The sequence below is a fragment of the Rhineura floridana genome, chromosome 9, assembly GCF_030035675.1.
Source record: "Rhineura floridana isolate rRhiFlo1 chromosome 9, rRhiFlo1.hap2, whole genome shotgun sequence".
NCBI lineage: Eukaryota > Metazoa > Chordata > Lepidosauria > Squamata > Rhineuridae > Rhineura > Rhineura floridana.
This window is the reverse complement of record NC_084488.1, coordinates 88,713,993-88,732,670: the sequence shown is the minus strand read 5'-3', so window position 1 is coordinate 88,732,670 and position 18,678 is coordinate 88,713,993. Positions and strand designations below refer to the sequence as shown.

The window sequence follows — 18,678 nt, the reverse complement described above, 5'->3', positions numbered from 1 at the left end:
GTATGTTCACATAGGAAATCCATTCCCATTTAGAGAAAGCTGGCCACATACTAAATATGAAAGAATTTTCATTTTCACCTGATTTCATATACCCAGAGGAAAATATGAGCTGAATAAACAATATACAACCTGGCAAGATAACTTCATTGGGACAGCTGCAGCATCAAAACTGCATCATCTCATGAAGTCTCTAGCCTGTCATTCCTGTCATTTCATTTGAAAATGAAAAATGAAGAGCTTCATGTATACTAGCCTGACACTGTTCTTTTGTTCCACCGTTAAAATAAATGTAATGCAGATAACACAATAATTATTTGAACATACAGGTGGGCCCCGCTTATACGGCAGGTTCCATTCTGAACTGCCACCGAAAAACAGAAACCGCCGAAAAGCAGAACCCATAGAAATAATGGTGTGCGTCGCACGAAAATGACGCAAAAATGGAGCGTGATGAGAAAAACCACCGTAAAAGCGGAACAAGCGCCTTAAAGCGGGGACTTTCCGCATTTGTGCAATGCCACATTAGCAGAACACCAAAACGCGAAGCGCCAAAAAGCGGGCCCCGCCTGTATTGAAGGGTATATACGATAAATAAAGGAATTAAGCTGAAGCACTAAGATTTGCTATTGGGAAATCTCTCTCTGTTTTAAACCTTTTAAAAAAAAAAATGTATAATCTTAGCCTTAGATATGATTCAAATGTACAAGATGTGCTTATTTTTCTACATGATATTGAACCATTCTGAATGGTTAGTGTGAACCCAACATGATACAGGTACAACTGTTGATTCTGATGATCATCCTGGTCATAAAAAGTGTTTCAGCTGTTCATGAATATGATTAACTTTTTCTCATGCAGTTGTCTACTGGTTGACACATTTTTGTAGAGACAAGAAGCTGGACTTGCATGTATGACCGAGCCCAAAGTGTTGAGACACTCAGCTGGAGCAGAAAATCTATAGCACATATTCTTCAAGGACAGTTCTTTGACCAAATTGTACAGATTGCTGCTATCAAACATTCTGTTTGTTGTGATCTGCCTTTAAAGGCAGCAGGGAATAAACTAAATAATTTACTTACGACCCTCTGGGAGTGCATGGAAAACAGTGAGGTTGCACCTACTCACCACCGTCCTGTTACCATATACAGATTCTAATTTGTGGAAATCTTCCACAAAAATGTATCAGTAGCAAATGCATTGCAACATATTAGTCTGCAGAGATTGCAGTTGCCTGAAAGGGTTCCAAGTATGCACTGGTAGGAAAAGGAAATAGGATATTAATGGACAGATACATGGCATACTTCAGGTATTATTACTTAAATAATGTACTGTTGAAGTAGACATCAGATCTTTGACTTCTATGAACTATCCACATGGGGTTGAGGACATGTCTTTTTAAAAAAAATCTGTGTATTTTGCGAATGAGAATTTAGGTTTATTCTAGTTGAAATAAACTTCAACATTCAGGAGGAGTTGGAGACTTGTGTTGACTTGCTAAGTGTATTGGATCCAATTTTATCACTATAGCAACAATGTTGCCAGGATCAGAATGTTTAAGGCATTCAGCTGAAGTGCATTTGTACCAGTATTTTGTTTCAGCAACATTTGAAAGTGTGTACTAATTGTGCCAGCAACTAAGAGAGGAGACAGAAAATGGGGGACAGGACACACACACACACACACACACACACTGCACACTTGAGTACAGACATTGCACATCTTTAATAACCACAGCTTCTTTTATATTTGATGTAAAACAAGAAGTGGCCTTGTAACATTCATGTTAATGTTAACCTGAGTGCTGCTGACTAGAATCCAGGTCAATCCATTTGCTTGGTAATCCATGGCAAGAAAAAAGACCTACAGCACAGAAGGCATAAGACGCTGATGCGGCCTGTAGTCAGCAACTGGTGGCATGTTGGACTGTCCTGTGCATCCAAACCCATTTGAAGTGGCAGGGAGCCCATCCCTTTTTTTCTCCCAACTGTGGCCCTTGCCCAGTGCCCAGAAACCAAAGAGACAGAGACCTTTGCTTGTTCAACTCCAGTGCCAAACCACTAGAAGCTGCAGCTGCTCTAGATGGGATATCACCATTATCATTCTAAAACTCTCGACACCTGTGAGAAGTTGCAATGACATGTAACATCATGTCCCCCAAACAACCAGCACCAGACTGGCCAGTGATGTATGTAGTGCTGTTGGCAAGCTGGCCCAGCCTGAACAACCATGACTGCACCATCTGCCATTCTTCCTGCCCACTCTCCTGTTCCCTCCCTCTCAGCATTGAGTGGAAATAAGTGTCCCCACCAGAGAAGGGGAACTGCACTTACTCATATGTGTTGGAGTTACCTTCTGATTTCTTGGTAATCTGTACTGTAATGCTTGAATTCAATAATGCATATTCAAAGCAAGGAGTACATCACATCTTCACAAATTGGCCATTATCTCTTTACCTTCTTTTAGTCACATTCACTTGAGCATTAGTGTGATTCCATGCACTGTGATATGCATGTGAAGACTGGAGTGACATGCGTGGGACTCATTGCTTTCAGTCTTCCCCACCAGATTGTTTGCCTTCTTTCTAGCAAATAACAGGTGGTAAGTGCCTTGCCATGGGGTCTGTCCATGGGGCTATTCTTTTGCACACATACTCTCAAGCAGCATAGAATCATATCACAGCAAAGCAATTACCATATTGCTGCATGTGCATATGAATGGGGGAATATATTTCATTCCTTGTCTCATCATTTCAGATTCCTTTTGCAGTGTTAACCACCTCCTTTGTCTCCTCCCACGTTTACCTTTTGTACTGTTCCCTACGCTGAAACAGCCTTCTCTCCTCTTATCAAGCCACTTCCTCATTCCCTTCACAGGTTATTTTTTTCAGTAAAGACTTTCCTCAGTCACCTTACCCGCATTTACCTGCCCCTTCACAGCCATCTAAAACTCCCCAGTTCTGCACCTGCTACTGGATTGTCTATCAATGATTTCTCTACCATCCTTCCTTGTTTAAGACTTTTATCTTGCATTTGTTCCCTCCATGAAACTGATGCAAATGACATGTTAAAACTATCCATCAAAGTCTGGAGTGAAATACACATTGTCACTGTGATGGTTTTGCTCTGTATCGCTCCTGAACTTCTCTGATGAATCATTCTACCTTCTGTCAAACAGTGAAGACCAGTGCTCTTCAGCCTAAGGCAGTGCCCTTAACTCTAAATAACATCTTCAGCTCTACAAAAATTATAAATAAGTAAATAATCTAATCTCTATAAGGTTTTCCTATCATTCTTGATCAGAAAGAGGAAGAATTGAAAAAGAATCCAACTAAAGCTTCTATTGTAAATCAAATTAAAATGTTACAGAATCAAGTATCAATGCTGACAGTTAGAGAAATTGAAAGGAAACTAAATTTTGCTAAACAAAGGACTTTTGAATTTGCAAATAAACCGGGGAAATGGTTAGCATATAAATTAAGAAAAGAACGTCAAAAAGATATTATTTTAAAGATACAAGAAGGAGATGAGATGCTGACAGATAATGTAAAAATCAAAAAGATTTTTCATCAATATTATTCAACATTGTACAAGTGTCAGGAAATCCCATCTGAAAAAATAGAAGAGTATATATCTAAACAGAATTTGCCTAAAATTACAGACTTCCAGAGACAAGCTATTAATGGCCCTATCACGTCAAGAGAGATATCTGAAGCTATAAACAAAATTAAATCAGGAAAGGCGCCAGGACCAGATGGGTTATCTGCAATGTACTATAAATGTTTGGAGGAAGAACTCTTGCTACCTTTACAGTATACAATGAATTCTATTTTGCAAGAGGGAAAGATACCGGATAGTTGGAAAAATGCTAACATAACATTAATACCTAAAGAGGAGCAAGATTTAACTAAAACAAAAAATTATCGGCCGATATCTCTATTGAATAATGACTATAAAATTTTTATAATGATCTTGGCAGAAAGAATGAAAATAATATTGCAACAATTTATCCAGGAAGATCAATCGGGGTTTTTACCTAAAAGACAATTACGTGATAACGTCAGGAATGTCTTGAATGTGTTGGAATATTTAGAACAACGAAATGATAAACAAGCAGCTTTGATTTTCTTAGATGCTAAGAAAGCATTCGATAATTTGAATTGGAAATTTATGTTTCAGGTTTTGGAGCAAATGGATTTTGGAGACAATTTTATAAAATGGATTAGATCGATTTATACATCTCAGAAGGCTCAGATAATTGTTAATGGAGATTTAACGGATTCATGTGAAATACAAAAGGGTACAAGACAGGGATGTCCATTATCTCCCCTTCTATTTATTCTGGTTTTAGAAGTGCTGCTTAGAGATATAAGGCAAGATAAAAGGATTTCGGGATTAAAGATAAAACAATAAGAATATAAACTGAGAGCATTTGCTGATGATTTGATAATTGTATTAGAAAACCCTTTGGAAGGAATTAATGTATTGATGGACAAATTAAAAGAATTTGGACCGTTAGCAGGATTTAAGATCAACAATCAAAAAACAAAGATGTTGGTGAAAATTTTAACTTTAAGGGAACAGAAAGAGTTAATGGACAAGACAGATTTTACAATAGAGAAAAAGTTGAAATATTTAGGTATCATTATGACAAATAAAAATTCAAAGTTGTTTCATAATAATTATGAAAAATTATGGACAGAGATTAAGAAAGATCTGCTAAAATGGGATAAACTACAATTGTCATTAATGGGTAGAATATCTGTGATAAAAACGAATGTATTACCGAGAATGATGTTTTTGTTTCAAACAATACCTGTAATATCCTCTGATTTACCTTTTAAACAATGGGAAAAAGATATCTCTAAATTTGTATGGCAAGGAAAAAAACCAAGAGTGAAATTTAAATTACTACAAGACGCCAAAGAAAGAGGAGGACTGGGATTACCAAATCTGAGACTTTATTTTGCTGCCTGCTGTTTAGTCTGGATAAAGGAATGGATTTTATTGTTTTCATAATTTTATTATAAAAGACTATTGGATTTGGAGGGCCATAACCTGAAGTGGGGATGGCATGGATATCTATGGTATGACAAAGTAAAAGTAAATGTAGACTTTAATAATCATTTTATAAGACGTCCTCTGTTGAAAATATGGAATAGATATAAACCAAGGTTCTATTCGAAAATACCATTATGTGTCTCAAGTCAAGAAGCGTTTTACAGAAGAGAAATGGCTGGAAAAGAGAAATGGTTAACTTATCAAGAACTATTAGAAAATGTACATGGAGAATATATAATGAAAGAGAGAGAACAACTGATAAAGGAAGGATATAGTTCTCAATGGTTTGCCTATTTACAATTGTTAGAAAGATATAAAATGGACAAGAAAATGTATGGGTTTGAAATAAGTAAATCTGATTTTGAAATAGGTTTGTGTACAAATGATGAAAATACAATTGCGAAAATGTATAAACTCTTGCTGAAAATGGATATGGAAGAAGAACAAGAGTGTATGGTAAAGTGGGCAAAAATTTTTGGTTATAACATACAAATGGATCAATGGGAAAATATGTGGAAAAAAGGCTTGAGATTTACATTATGCTATAATCTCAAAGAAAATTTCTATAAAATGATGTACCGTTGGTACATGACTCCAGAAAAGTTGTCAAAAATGTATAGTAATGTTTCTAATGTTTGTTGGAAATGTAAACAACAAGAAGGATCATTTTATCATATGTGGTGGCTGTGTAAAAAGGCAAAATCATTTTGGGCATAGATAGGTAGGATGATGCAAAAAATCCTAAAGATAAATATTCAGTCAAAACCAGAATTTTTTTGGGGGGTTTTATGGATAAACAAATAGAAAAGAAATATGGAAGAATAATATTATATATGATTACGGCAGCAAGATTATTATATGCATAAAAGTGGAAAATGGAATCAACACCAACAACGGAAGAATGGCTATTGAAATTAATGGACTTAGTAGAGATGGATAAATTGACATGTCTACTTAGAGAAAAATCGACAGATACATTTCTTAAGGAATGGAAGCCTCTGTTAGACTTTTTGTTGAAAGATCCAAATAAAATGATGATATTGGGATTTGACGATTAACTAAGATAGCCTATGGAGAAAAGTGATCCTGTATGTATATATTAAGGGACAGGTTTGATGTATATTATGTACTCATAGCTGATCTGCGACAAATCGGAAGTCAACTATTTTATTTTTATTTTTTGTTGTTGTATTGTTATGTTTTTTGACTTTGTTTTGTTTGTCTTTTGAAAAATTTGAATAAAAATTATTAAAAAAAAAAGAAAGCATGAGTGTGTGTGTGTGTGTGTGTGTGGGTCAAGTGTGAAGCAAAGCCTTGGTCTCCTGTCCCTCCATCTTGCTTGACGCAGCCTAGCACATCACTCCCACCAAGTATCCAAATCCGCAAGTTAAAAATCAGAATGTCTTGCAGGGAGAAAGCCATCTTCCTTTGCACCAGGGGCTGTCTATCACTTCCCCCCCCTCAGATCCCAAAAGGTGTGACAGGGCTGCCTGAGGAACATGAGGTGAGACCTGATTAGCTGTTGCCAATCAAAGAAGACGTGGGTAAGGAGCCCTCACATCAGGATCTGTTCCATTCCACCACGGGTCCCTCGCCGACTATTATTGAATTGGCAACTGACCTTCTAAGTCATGTTTCTCATGAGGAGCCTATTTTGTAAGTTACAAGGGTAGATAGATTTGAGACAGAATTGGGAACTGGCTTTGTAGCCCTTTTAAATTGAGAGGAAACTTAGTGGAGGTAAGTAAGTCCTTTTCCCCTCAGGGAGGAACAAGAAAAAGGGAGGCTATCTCAGGGTGCCTATTTAATGTCAGGTGTGAGAGCTCCAGACTCTGTTCCCATCTGAGAGCTGTAGACATGAAGAGGGAGTATGGTGGTAGTGATAAACAAGTGGCCTACTCTGCACAGCAGTTGGATAGCAGTTGGGTAAGGAAGGGCTCCTTTCTGTCACACGAAGAGCCTCGTCTGTGGACTGAAATGTCTGAGGATACCCCTTGGTGAGAGGAAGGAGTACCAGGGAGAGTTGTAGGTGGGAAGAGGCAAACTGGCTGGTGAGAGCCAGATTGCAGTTGGGAACAGTACATTCACGTGGCTTATGGGTGACAATTTGTTTTTCTATTTTGTAAAGTTCTATCAGTGAATGGCTTCATGTCTCGTGCTGTTGCAGAACATTTTTAGTAGAGTGGAAGGAGTGATTGGTAATAATGCTTTGGTTGTGATTGAGAGGGAGATACTGGAGTTACTGGGTGGATGATGTGTTTGTGTGTATTGGTGGATGTTTGTAAGGTGCAGGAGTAGAATGCAATATATGTTATTGGGTGACTAGTAGGTGTATGATTTGTGTATATGTGAGTTTGGGCGTGATATGCATGTGTTAGTGGGAAGAGTGTTGTAGATCGGTGTCAAGATCTTCCTTAGCAAGTGGGAGACTGAAGAGGGAAGGGATCCCTGGCTCTTGAGATGTTTTCAAAATGTGCTATGTTTTTTGCTTTGGGGGGGGGACTTTGTTGTTTTATATTGCATTGCATTGTAGTATTGTATTATATGTATTTTTTTTAGTTTTTCTCTCTCAGATTGGGTGTTCATAATATAGAGACTGCCTTAAGTGGTATATAAATAAATAACTATTCAGTATAAGAGCTTAAATGGAAAACGTAAGTCAGGTATTGAGTGAAATAAAGCCTTCACTGTCTTGTGGACTGGCTGATAATCTTGTGAAAAATTTGGTTTAGAAATTTCAGGGTGAACCACAGGGGCAGTGAAACCACAAGATGCTTCAAAGTGGCAAGCTGGTGATAAATGAGCATAGCAAGATCAATAGGTGCAAGCAAGCATCTAAAGAGAAATAATTCCCAAACAAACATTCCTAGGATCACCTGAGACCACATTCCACAGCGTCAAATTTGCCACTGAATTCCAGTTTGGTGGCTTTGCATTGGAGTCTTCCCTTGAAACTCATTTGTTGGAGTTTAGTGACTCAGATCTGCTGAAGAATGTCCTGGAAGAATTAAATGTTCCTCCACTGATTTATTAGCATTACCATTTTAATGTCTGATTTGTGTCCATTACTCCTCTTGCATAGATATTGACCTGTTTGTTCTATGTAAATGGCAGAAGGGTACTGTTGGCAGCTGATAGCATGCATCATGCTAGAAGATGAGCAAATACCTGTTTTCACTATTGATCTGGCTATGCCTGTTCATCACCAGTGGCTGCTACCTGGGAGAGGGTCACAGCCATGTAGGCTGGATCTTATTCACTTGATTAGATTCTGTACTATTTTCTGCCTGCTAAAGTACTATGTGACACAACTATTATTATTTCTTGCATATATTACTTGATCTTTTGTAAACCAACTTTGTAAACTAACAGTTCCCCCTCTTTCTCTCTGTCGTCAGAGTATATGAGCTCATCTACATTTTATTCTAAATCCATCCACAATTTTCTCAGATTGCGCCACAGTATTCTTCATATGCATGCACTGGGTTTTGTAGAAAGGTGCAAATTGGCTCCTTCATGTCCATATTGATTGCCAATGTTTTGCATTGAGCATCTCCCTCTCCTCATCCCTCTCTTTCCATGCACCATTAATGCTTTAAGATACTTGGCCAGGATTTAACTGGTCAGACAACCCTCTTTCCCCTCCATATCTGCTGCCCACCCCGGGTAAGAGGGAGGGCTGGAAAGTTTTTGGCTGGGCTCTGAGGGAAATGATTCCTTTCTCTCTTCCTCTGTGAGGAGGGAGGAACTTCCAGTTGGGGAAGCCGCGGCAGCGATGCATTACTCTGCAGTAACAGAAAGTAAAAAAAAGAAAAGAAATATAGATGGATACTCAACGATGATCTATTTTGAGCCAATCAGATGATTCAAACAAAAATCCATACAGCATCCTGCTGCTGGAAGTTAAGAAGTTGTCCCCCCAAAAGGAGCCTTGCCTGAACACAAATTGGGGAGGGGAAACTAAAGGAAGGCATCCATCACAAGAGGCATCACAGATTTCCTTTCCAGAATGTCCATAGACTGAGACATGCACATTTAAAGTGGGAAATATGTGGAACAACATGAGGATGAGGAGGACATCATAGCAATGCCCCTAAATTAATGGGGTGGTGGTGGCAGGTTCTAATCCACATTTTGCTCTGGTGTGGACAAGCCCACTGCCTACCCAATTAAGGGATTACTTCATGGTGCTGATGAAGTGGGCTCTGACCCATGAAAGTGTATACCATAAGCTTGTTGTGGTGGTGGTTGTGGTGGTTGTTTTGCTGCATAAGCAACCACTCTAATTTATCCCATGATAAGCACTCCTCTTTTTCAACCTTAAAAGGAATTCTGGGAGATTCTAAACTGCAGTCTCACCTCCGGCCTGGGGCATGTCAAAGCATTCCTTCAAAGGATCTCCATGTTACTTGAACCTTAACTGGTGAGGATAGAACCTGTCAAATTAATGTCCAGAGCCTGCAATCCAGTACAGAGGAACTACGTTTGCCCATGAGGCTTCTCCACTGTTGTCCAGGAACGACACTGTTTCCCCTATGCATGAAAGGCTTTGCTGTTCCACAGTCATGGTGTGCATATGGGGCATTTGAACATGGTTTGAGAGTTCAAATCATAAGTCAAATGAAGGAAACTTCTGTTGGAACAATATTTGAATCAAATAGGTTGTAGAGATTACTATGTTTTCATAGCCAACCTTATGCCTAGTGAAAGTGCATTTGTGCAAATTTCATGTGCATTTTACTCTGTGCTTCATAGTACTTTTCCAGTGCATATCTTAGTACCAGACAACTAGTAGAAACCCACATGAGGAGGAAACCCAAATAACTTTTAACAGAAGGACCTTTTCTTTCTTTTTCTCAAACGAGCCCTTATTAGAAGTCTCCATAACACCATTTAATGATGAGTGAATGTAGATAAAACAATTCTCAGAACTCGTAAGTTCACGGCCATTTGACCAGGGTAGTAAATGCTTGTTTTCTCCATGCCCTTGCCCTGCTGTGATTCCATCAAAGTCAAGTGAATAAAAGACTTTCCCTCCCCACTTCCTAATAAAAGAAGCTTTTGTTAGTAAAGAGAGCATTCAGAATGTCCTACAGTGTCCGAGAACATATCATTCTTTCCTTTTGCTGTTATTGTCTATACTAAACCAGCAGTAGGTTTTTAATTTTTCTCAGCAGCCAGGGATCTTCCCCAGTTTTAGAAGTTTACTTTTTAAGGGATGTTTTTTTCTGAGAAAAGAAAAGCCCACCCCTCTCCCCAGTCAAGAATTATGTAGTATGGTTGAAGTAAGTTACTTTCCATTATACTTACTGATTTATGGATACATTTAGTAAGAGGAATTGCTTTTAAGCAGGTATCAACAGCTTGCATGGCTGTCTACTTGCTAAGGCCTGCACATAGCAAACTCCCCATGGACAGCTGAAGCACCATTCTGCTATTGTTGCTCTGCCATTGTGCTGTTCACTCTCCTTCCCCCTATCACGGGAGTGGTCAGAGTTGGACCATCTAGCAGCAACACTGGACATGACTCCTGGTTCATGAACCAAATACACAATACCTGCCTCACCACCAAAGCACCAAGGTTCAGGAGAAGTTGCTGTCTTCACTCCTATAGGGGTACTAACAACCGAGGGCACAATGGTCGCTGGTGCCTGTTGGAACTGGCAGGGAGGCCAACGGTAGACAGAGACAGAGCCAATGATGGGCAGAGTCAATTCATTCTAGTTTTGTCCCCATCCTCCTCCCTTCTGTGAGGGCAATACTGAGACTTAGGAGGAGGGAGATGACTGGCAGTGCCACCCACTAGCCTGGATGCAAGTAAGAAGGCAGGCAGGAGGCTAAGGTCAGAATGAAGTTGGTGGGACACAGTGCCCCGTTTGCCCTAATGGACCAGCTTCCACTGCAAGGGCCTCAGAAGACAGTATTTCTAAGAGCTTTCTTTGTGAGCATTTGGGAAAAGCTTACCTGTTTTTGAAGACTTGTCTCTAGGCTCGTAACGTTAGTGCACATGCACAGATATTGTATTTTAGTTCTAATCACCAGCTGAGGTGGGGTGAGTCACTTGGAAATTCAACAACCATCCCTCCCAAAACTCACACTTCTTTCTCTGCTGCAGCTTGAGAGACTGTCTTTTATTATTGTTGTTGTTGCTAATTTAATTTATATCCTGCCCCTCCTCCCAGTAGGAGCCCAGGGTGCTAAACAAAAACACTAAAAACACTCCAAAATATAGTAAAAACAGCCCTCTTTAAAATATATTAAAACAAAACATATTTTAAAACATCTTTTTTTAAAAATCTTTAAAAACATATTAAAAAGCAATTCCAACACAGCCACAGACAAGGATAAGGTTTCTACTTAAAAGGCTTGTTGAAAGAGGATGTGTGCATCATGGCACACTGGGCATGAGGATCAGGCCCTCCCTTTTCTTCAGCTGATCTGCACTGATTGGTTGGGAAGCAGGCAGGACCTGATTTTCATCCCCATCATGATGTGTGTGTGTGTGTGTGTGTGTGTGTGAGAGAGAGAGAGAGAGAGAGAGAGAGAGAGAGAGAATGGGTGCTTTCACACTGCAGTTTATTCCATTATTCTGACAATTTCTTACCTGGTAATTTGTGCATTATATTTGATCTTTCACATGACATACAAGCTGGTTCTAGAATTCTAGTGGAATAAAGTGCATGTTTAGTGCTAATATTTGTGATAAATAATACCAGAAATAATTTGTTTGCAAGCCTGGGAACATGGAAAACTGCAAGAGTTTTTTGCTAGCTGCAGCTGCTCACGTGACAGGCATCCCAGCATGCAGTGCGTTTCCACCCTTTAGGCATTTTTTTTTTTGCCTGACAAAAACTGTACTGGTATTCTGGAATAGGCACAGATAGCAGCAGCATTTCCTACACACATACCTGTGTCTATACTAAAATAGACTAAAATAATTTAAAAAGTCAGATGCTAAAAGGAGAGTGCTTGCATGGCGATAGGACAAGATCTTAAGACCACCTACACAGTGAGGAACAGTGCACATATGTATAATGGGTGAGGGATGAAACGACGTTCATTGCAGCCATGTGAAAGACAGTTGTGCGGAATGCCGGTGTACTGTTCCTTAGCGTACCAGGTACTGCAGTGTGAAAGGAATTTTAGAAATTTGGACAGAAGCACTACTATTTAAATCCGTTTAACTAATGCAGCAAGCCTCACGTCTGAAAGGAGAGAGAGAGAGAGAGGTTTAATCTCACGTGGCTCAAAGTCCCATAGTGAGGATGAGTGCTGTCCCTTTCAGTGGTTGGAGTGGACGATCTGAAGAGTGGTGGGTAATTTTCATCCCCATCACGGTGCACTGGGAATTGAGTTTCTCCCTTTCTTCAGCTCATCATCTGAGAAGATACATTTTCTTTAAAGGCCTATGGGAGTAGTAGTAGTAGTAGTTGTTGTTGTTATTATTATTATTATCATCATCATCATCATCATCATCAACAACAACAACATTTATATACCGCCCCATAGCCAAAGCTTTCTGGGCGGTTTACAAAAATTAAAAACATTGAACATTAAAAACAAATATACAATTTAAAAAACCATATGAAGTTTAAAACCATACCAAACCTAGCAAGTATATTTCAGCTGTTTTCATAGCCAGGGGACCCTTACAAATTTGAGGGGGATTCTCAGTGGCGAAATCAGTTGTGATTTTTGTGACAGCTATGTAGGCGAGACAGGCGCAGGGAACCTGAGAGAGTGACATGTTGGCAACCCAAGTAGACAGGAGGGATCTCCTTTCTGTGTTCCCTTCCCATCCCCCTCTCCCAGTAACTGCCTCTTTCCCCTCAGCCCCCCATGTATGTTTGTGACATCACAGGCAGTCTGTAGCCAATGGCAACAGCTGGGGAGGCCCCTGCACAGACTCCCAATATCCATCCTGGGTGTGGGGAAGGTGCGGTCCTCTTCATGACTTCCATGGGTGGTCTTGAGAAAAGCTTCCCCGGCTGCAGACGCCCCGGTACTAGGGCCTTCACCAAGAAATAAAGGCTCCTGTGCACTTGTGCTCTCCTGAGGTCCTGCCAGGCTTTCTTCGTCAACTGTGACAGTCTGATATTCCAGGCTAGCTTTGTGAGACAGATCTCTTTCCTGGCAATCCTCGGGAATGAAGCACACCTCCTCTACTTCCTCTTTAATCCACAAGGATGAATCTGCTGCATCCATGGAAGAACCCAAGTGGGAGCCACCGGTCACATCGTCAGGGAGTTTAGCATCCCCATTATGTGATTCCTCCACTTCTTGTTTAATGTACTTGTGTCATTACAAACCATCTACTAATCCATCTATTTTATTCCTAGCACTAAGGCAGAGCATGGGGAAAATGTACACACATACTTGGATCACAGAAAAGCAAAATCAGGTCAGACTAAATTTGGCCCTACTTGCAATTCTTGTCGCAGTATTTCACAAGTTTTCCCAACACGTAGGGGAAAAAAATCCATACTTAAACAGCTCATTATTGGCAATGTATGTAGTTCAATTGCTGTTTCATTTCAAGTTGATTAGTATTGTGTTTTTAAGTTCTGCCTTCAGACTAAATGGCTTAGGACCTAGGTAGCTAAAGAGTACCTGCTTCCATACAAGCTGTCTCAGTATTAAGATCATCATCAGAGGCTATTCTTGTGAGTTTTCCTGCATACAGAGGCAAGCTGAGTGGTGCCTGAGGATAGGGCTCTTTTGATTGTGTGCCACAACTTTGGAATTCTCTCTTTAGGAAGGCTTGCTTGGCTCCAAGTTAGCCCAGAACTTGTAGCCTCAAGGTTTTTGGTTTTAATTCTATATTAACACTTTCTGATGGCTTTTCTGTTTCATAATTACATTTTTTAAAAACTTTGTTTTTTATTGTTTTTACATTTTTATACACCACTTTGGGGAGTCCTTTAAGACTGAAGAGCAGGATATAAATATCCTAGTAAATAAATTGCATAGAAGAAATGCAAACAGTTTTTCTAAGGTGAATATAGTAATTCATAAAGGGGAGTATGGCAAAAGAATCTCTTAGCTAAAAATATTTAGCATCAGACAGAAAAAAACAGTTTTGAGAATGTAGTCAAGTTATTACACTAACTTTGGTTTTAATAAATAATAATGTTACTCCTGATGCTAATGTTGCAAAAGGATAAAGAGTCCTGCTCCCCCATGAAAGTCATATTATGGTTTCTGCAAAATAACTCTAAGACTGCCCAACAAGATGTCATTTGAAAGCCCATGGAAATTGAAACTGGCCACACTTACACATTTTTATTTAATAAAATGTAATAAAACTCCTGCTTCCAGTTAGCATTCTGCTAACATGAAAAGAATGTGACATGAAATGAAGGTCAACCAATGACATCCAGAGGGTCAGGGCTGTAACCTTGTAAAATTTAACCAATAAATAAATTAAACAAATCAGGAGCTTCACAGCATTCAATGTGGCTAGAAAAGGTTGGCAGTATTGGGCTTACTCTGGTGATCAAGGGGTACAAGAAAAAACATATCCCCGTGTGGTTTCATACGGTAAGCTTTGTGCAGCTACAACGTGGCTCTTAGTCATTTGAATTTGCTTTGGGATATACTTTTGATCCACAAAGAATAGTATTTACACAGAGATGGTGAAACAAAACATGCTTGGAAAATTTATATATTTATTATTACATTTATATTCTGCTATTCCTCCTAGAAGGAGATGGCCAGCTTTGGCTTTCTAGGATATTTGTAAATGTAACAACCCTCTATACTTTAGCACAATTCTCATGCAATTACTGTGTCTTGGGGGAAAAACAACACACAGCACTTATGTTTTGTGGTGCTGTCCAGTGTCTTGGTGCTGATATGTAAATAAGGTGAACTGAAAATATTACTAAGCTTGCTTATAGTACTAAATCATAGTACTAAACAGAATCAAATAATATATAAATACATTCTTAAAGAATGGGATTGGTTTTTCATTGTTTACGAGATAATCTGTTTTGAAGCAGGAACATATAAAATGCTGAACAGATGAATCCCAAAGAAAATTATTTTGTGCTAACCTTTTCAGATGCAATTTTTTTATTGAATGCAACATATTTTTTTAAAAATGAAATTCTCTAGGAAACACATCTCCCACACACCCCTGAGATATTCCTACAGGGTTGCTGAAGTTTAACATATTTTTTGTTGGTGGAATATGCTAAAATGGAAGATTAAGTGGAGGGTGAAAATAAAAATTTAATCTGAGTTGCGCCTTGAAATTCCAGTAAGAATTTGGCTTAGCATTGGATTTGTTTTGGTTTCAAAGTATATATGATGTGCTTTTGTTCCCTTTGAATTGCTAGTATTTAGAGGCTCATCAGCAATATGTGCTGAATTAAAAATGTAGCCTTATAATGAAAAACAATGTTTGAAACATCAAGCCAGTGCCAAAATATAACACTAGAAGGAAGATCCAGCCTGAGGTTTTATAGGCCTGATTATGTGACATATGGTCCAACTAAGGATAAAGGTGATTTTGTAGCTCAAGTGAGTTGTGAAATAATTGAGTATTTAGTGGTTGTTATCTCAAGGTCTATTACCTTGCTCCCGCATTGACAACTTACAGTAGATAAAGGGATGTGGAGAGAGCTATGGTTGATATCTTGGAATGCCCCTGGAGGGATCAGGGTTTGGATCCTTCGCTCATTAGACATATTCTTGGAGAATATTTTGTTGTTGTTGTTGTTGGTAGTGGCCATGGTGGTAGTAGTATATTGTTTAAATGCCAAACAAAATATAATAGCCAGTTTCACAAAAATTACAATATAAACATCTATAATTAAAATACACAATAAAGCAATCGATTAAAATATTAAAATAAACTTACATAATTAAAATACACAATAAAACAATTCCATTAAAACAATACAGCAATTAAACCAGGAGGTTCAGGTCTAGACATCAAGGGAATGCCAACTGGCGGAATGCCAATACAGATGGAGCCTCTCTTATCTCAGCAGAGAGTGCATTTTGTAACACCATAACATAGCATAAGAAGAGCTTGGGCAGAGCACACCAATCTAGTCCAGCATCCTGTTTCCCATAGTGGCCAACCAGATACTTATGGGAAGCCTACAAGCAGGACATGAGTACATTAAGCCTCTCTTGCTGTTGTTCCCCAGCAACTGGCTTTCAGACATATGCTACCTCTGATCCAGGAAATAATATATAGCCATCATAACTAGTAGCTATTATCTCATTGGCCACTATGAGAAATAGCATGCTGGGGTAGTTAGGCCTTTGGTCAAACTTCTGATGTTTTTAAGTTCAGTTGCAGATCATGGATAGGTTTGCCAATGTGTCCCACAGAGAACATCACTGGTTATGTTTTCTATCACCCAACACTGAGTTTAAAATAGAAATTCAGGCTTATTGTCAGAAAGATGTCAGAAAGATGATTAAAGAGTATTTCTTCACACAACACGCAATTAATGTATGGACTTCACTGCCAATGTGATGGCCATTAACTTAGAAGACAAATTAATGTCATTGCCTACTAGTCATGTTAGCAATATAGATGGTTCCTGTTCAGAGACAGTTGCTGGGGAGCAGTAGTGGGGTTGGATTATTATCTTCATGCCCAGTTTGTGGGGTTCCTAGTTGTATCTGGTTGACCACTGTGGGAAGCAGGATGCTGGACTAGATGAACTTTTGGTCTGATCCAATAGGATTCTTCTTAAAGAATCCAACTGGTTTAAAAGGTAGCTGACTATTCCTCAACCTTTTCTTCCCATATAGCTCCCACTTACTATAGAGGAGCTTTAAGAACAGTATGTAGTGCACTGTGCATTTGATTTTGTTTTTGCCTGCCTATCTGCGTGTCTCAGTTGCTGACTCTTTTTGTAATGCACTTGTTGAAAGAGTGAGCACTGTACCAGGGATTCTCTCATAATATTGTGAGGAAGTACTGATTTCCTAGATCCCTTGCCTTATAGTCTCACTTTGGGCTTCCTCCCTTTGGGAGCAAAATAATCTAAATGACCATTTTCTTGATGATACAATTAAAAATAAGTGTCTTATCCTTCTTACTTTCCCCCCACTTGGCCTAATTATTTGATTAATTTGCTGATAAAATGTAGCTGGCTTCTGACATGCCATGATTTGCACTATTCAGTTGTTATTTTCTTATCAGTGTTGGACAGCTGCAACCTCAGGGTTTGGTTCAAAGTAACTAGCAAAAACCTCTTATTAAGCAAAGGTCATAGAAGTCCCAAATGATCACAATTCCAACTATTAATTAGCAAGAAAAGAATTAGTTAATATGATTATTCTATGCAACACCCAGTGCAGTGTGATTAAGAAAATTGTCAATATGTGAATTTTAAAGAGCTGAAATTTACATTTATTCATTAGAGTCTGCTCTTTTCATGATAGCATCTATTATAAAAGCAGTCTGACACTTAAAACACACAGATAATTATTCTCTGGATTCAGTGGGGCAGTGTTCAGAAATCTGATGTTTTTAGAATGTTCCACCCAAAGTTTCAGAAATAAAATATGAATAAAATATGAAATAAGGCAGATTTGCATAAAATCCCAGTTGGTAGATGAAATAGCCCTTCAATATTCAATATTTATTCAATAAATGTGGCTGTGTGCCTATTTAATTACAAAGTCATGGTCAGCGGACAGTTTGTATTGATAACTAAGGAAATGCATTTAACCTAAAGGCAGGCTAGGAAAGGATAGTTGAAAATGCATTATTCAGGTAAAAACTGATTAATTGGCATATCAATAGCTCATTTGTCTTAATGCGTCTCAGACCAATGCCAACTGTATTGCTGGAAATAATTGTACTGATCATTAAGAAAAAAAGTTATTTTGAGAAGAGATGTAAAACTAATGGTGCAATCCTACTGAGAAGTAAGCCCCACTGGTTGCAGTGAGGCTGACTCTTAGGTGAGGAAGTTTATGATTCAATGAGAAATGGAAATCATTTTGCTATTTCTAATCCCAGTGTCAGACCAGATGTGCCTTTCAGTAAGGTATAACACATTTGCTGATTTCATTGTTCCTGGATGCAAGTTCCTCAGGATTTATATTTTGTTTATGCTAGTGCTCCTGGTGATATATAAAGGACAGTATGGGAAACAGGAAAGAGAGGGAAAAATAGCTTCTTAAATAATTAAAATGGTCAATGTTTGCAAATATGAACTATTTGTGTTAAATGATTGCTGTTGAACACTTTTCATAAAATCATAAGATTGGAAGGAACTAGCCCAACCTATCATTGCAGGAAATCTGCTGCTACAGCATCCCTGATATGTGTTCATTCAGCCTCTATTTTAAAACTTTCTAACAAAGGTTTTAAAATATTTATTTCATTTCATATAAATTCCTACAAGGGTTTTACCATCAGAAGAAGGAATGTGATAGATTGTGGCTCAAAACCATAAATGAAAGCAGAGCAACATGTCCTTCAAACAAAATTAGTGAAACAGTTTACTGTTGCTTTTGCTTTTGACTGAGTAAACAGCATGCTATCATGGCGGCTGTTTTTCATATGATCTGCTTCAACCCTTTAGTAGGACTTTAATGAACAAGGTTTGAATAAAAATACAGATTCTTACAAACTCAAATTCAC

At 38.6% G+C, this 18,678-nt stretch overlaps 1 protein-coding gene across 1 annotated transcript in view; it reads left to right on the top strand.

The window, feature by feature from the left end:
* Nucleotides 1–18,678, top strand: part of ANK2 (ankyrin 2) — a 568,387-nt gene that overhangs the window by 168,581 nt on the left and 381,128 nt on the right. The gene's annotated exons all lie outside the window — the stretch shown is intronic.